General features: G+C 40.7%; 3 pseudogenes; all 3 read left to right on the plus strand.

Moving 5' to 3' along the window:
- The first annotated feature begins 202 nt into the window (after positions 1-202).
- On the plus strand, positions 203-321 carry LOC142688316 (5S ribosomal RNA; annotated as a pseudogene).
- A 1350-nt stretch (positions 322-1671) lies between these two features.
- LOC142674969 (5S ribosomal RNA) lies at positions 1672-1790 on the plus strand (annotated as a pseudogene).
- An 804-nt stretch (positions 1791-2594) lies between these two features.
- Positions 2595-2713, plus strand: LOC142709799 (5S ribosomal RNA; annotated as a pseudogene).
- The last annotated feature ends 611 nt before the right edge of the window (positions 2714-3324 follow it).

Raw genomic sequence — 3324 nt, forward strand, 5'->3', positions numbered from 1 at the left:
TTGACTAATGCTTTAATAGTCAATGGCCGTTCTAAACTGAATGTGCCTTCTCTCGTCAAATCGCATTAGAACAATGCCTTAAGACCTCACTAGTACCAGTGTGGGAGGCTGTCTTGGAATCCGTGGTGCTGTTGACTTATTATGTCATTTAGATTTTGCTTCACAATCGATTAAAAAAGGACTAAGGACTAAAGTTTTACATGTCAATGGTCATTCTAAGCTGAATGTCTCTGCTCTCGTCCGATCGCAGAAGTTACCTGGCTTAAGGCCTCATTAGTACCAGTGTGGGAGTCTGTCTGGGAATCTGTGGTGCTGTTGACCTATTGTTATGCCGTTTAGATTTTGTTTCACAGTCGATTAAAAAGGACAATAGACTAAAGCTTTAAAAGTTAATGATCATTCTAAGCTGAAATGTGCCTTCTCTCGTCAAATCGCAAGAAAAACACCTTGAGGCTGTGTTCACACGACCTCTTTTCAGATGTAATAAAGGCATTTTACGCCTAGAATTACGCCTGAAAAGACATGTCCAATACGTCGGCAAACATCTGCCCATTACTTTCAATGGGTTTACGATATACTGTGCCAACGACCTGTCATTTTACGCGATGCTGTCAAAAGACAGCAAATGAAGTGCAGGAAATTTCTTGGTCCGTAATGGCAGCCGTTTTTCATTGACTCCTTTGAAAAACAGCTCCAATTACGTACGAGCAATTACGTCTGAAATTCAGGAGCTGTTTTCTCCTAAAAACAGCTCCGTATTTTCAGACGTATTTGCCGTTATCGTGTGCACATACCCTAAGACCTCGCTAGTACCAGTGTGGGAGACTGTCTGGGAATCTGTGGTGCTGTTGACCTATTGTTATGCGGTTTAGATTTTGTTTCACAATCGACTAAAAAGGACTATGGACTAAATTTTCAAAAGTCAATGGCCATTCTAAGCGGAATGTGCATGCTCACATCAGATCACAGAAGTTACACAGCTTAAGCCCTTGCTAGTACCAGTGTAGGAGACTGTCTTGGAATCCCTGGTGCTGTTGACATATTGTTATGCCATTTAGATTTTGTTTCACAATCGATTAAAAAGAAAAATAGACTAAAGCTTTTAAAGTTAATGGCCATTCTAAGCTGAAATGTGCCTTTTCTCGTCAAATCGCAGAAGAATAACACTTTAAAACCTCGCTAGTACCAGTGTGGGAAATTGTCTGGGTATCCGTGGTGCTGTTGACCTAACGCTTTGTTGTTTAGATTTTGTTTCATAATCGATTAAAAAAAGACTGTGGACTAAATCTTTAAAGGTCAATGGCCATTCTAAACTGAATGTGCCTGCTCCCATCAGAACGCAGAAGTTACACAGATTAAGACCTCGCTAGTAGCAGTGTGGGAGGCTATTTGGGAATCCGTGGTACTGCAGGCTTATTGTTTGCCGTTTAGATTTTGTTTCACAATTGATTAAAAAAGGACTATGGATTAAATTTTTTAATGTCAATGGCCATTCTAAGCTGAATCTTCCTTCTCTCGTCAGTTCGCAGAAGTTACACAGTTTAAGGCCTTGTTAGAACCAATGTGAGAGGCTGTCAGGGAATCCGTGGTGCCGTTGATTTATTATTATTTTGTTTCACAATCGATTAAAAAAGGACTATGGACTAAAGACAAAAGACTAAAGATAAAGATGTCAATGGCCGTTCTAAGCTGAATGTACCTCCTCTCGTCAGATCGCAGTAGTTACATGGCTTAAGGCCTCGGTAGTACCAGTGTGGGAGACCGTCTGGGAATCTGTGGTGCTGTTGACCTATTGTTATGCTGTTTAGATTTTGCTTCACAATCGATTAAAAAGGACTATGGATTAAAGCACTTAATGTCAATTGCGATTCTAAACTTGATGTGCCTGCTCTCGTCAGATTCCAATACTCACATGACGTTGGGCCTCGCTAGTACCAGTGTGAGCGATTCCGTGGTGCTGCTGACCTATTGTAATTCTGTTTAGATTTTGTTTCACAATCAATTAAAAAGGACTATGGATTAAAGCATTTAATGGCAATGGCCATTGTAAACTTAGTGTGCTTGCTGTCGTCAGATCACATAAGTTACACAGCTTAAGGCCTCGCTAGTACGAGTGTGGAAGACTGTCTCGGAATCCGTGGTGCTGTTGTCCTACCACTTTGTTGTTTAGATTTTATTTCACAATCGATTAAAAAAAGACTGTGGACTTAATCTATAAAAGTCAATAGCCGTTCTAAGCTGAATTTTCCTGCCCTCGTCAGATTGCAGAACTTCCACAGCTTAAGACCTCGCTAGTAGCAGTGTGGGAGGCTATCTGGGAATCCATGGTACTATAGGCTTATTGTTTGCCGTTTAGATTTTGTTTCACAATTGATTAAAAAAGGACTATGGATTAAAGGTTTTAATGTCAATGGCCATTCTAAGCTGAATCTGCCTGCTCTTGTCACATCACAGAAGTTACACATTTTAAGGCCTCGTTAGTACCAATGTGGGAGACTGTCTGGGAATCCGTGGTGCGGTTGACTTCTTATTATGTAGTTTAGCTTTTGTTTCACAATCGATTAAAAAAAGGACTATGGACTAAAGCTAAATATGTCAATAGCCATTCTAAGCTGAATGTGCCTGCTCTCGTCATATCGCAGAAGTTACACAGCTTAAGGCCTCGCTAGTACCAGTGTGGGAGACTGTTTGGGAATCCGTGGTGCGGTTGCCTTTTTAGTATGTCGTTTAGATTTTGTTTCACAAACGAATAAAAAGGACTATGGATTAAAGCATTTGATGTCAATGGCCATTCTAAGCTGAATGTGCCTGCTCTTGCCAGATCGCAGAAGTTACACAGCTTAAGGACTCGCTAGTACCAGTGTGGGAGACTGTCTGGGAATCCGTGGTGCGGTTGCCTTTTTATTATGTCGTTTAGATTTTGTTTCACAATCGATTAAAAAGGACTATGGATTATAGCATTTAATGTGAATGGCCGTTCTAAGCGGAATGTGCCTGCTCATCAGATCGCAGAAGTTACACAGCTAAAGGCTTCGCTAGTACTAGTGTGGGAGACTGTCTGGGATTCTGTGGTGTGGTTGACTTTTTATTATGTCGTTCGATTTTGTTTCACAATCGATTAAAAAGGACTATGGAATAAATCAACAAATGTCAATGGCCATTCTAAGTTGAATGTACCTGCTCTCCTCTAATCGCAGAAGATACACAGCTTAAGGCCTCGCTAGTACCAGTGTGGGAGACTGTCTGGGAATCAGTGGTGCGGTTGACCTTTTATTATATCGTTTAGATTTTGTTTCACAATCGATTAAAAAGGACTATGGATTA

Source organism: Rhinoderma darwinii, chromosome 1 (assembly GCF_050947455.1).
Source record: "Rhinoderma darwinii isolate aRhiDar2 chromosome 1, aRhiDar2.hap1, whole genome shotgun sequence".
In the NCBI taxonomy this organism is placed as follows: Eukaryota; Metazoa; Chordata; class Amphibia; order Anura; family Rhinodermatidae; genus Rhinoderma; species Rhinoderma darwinii.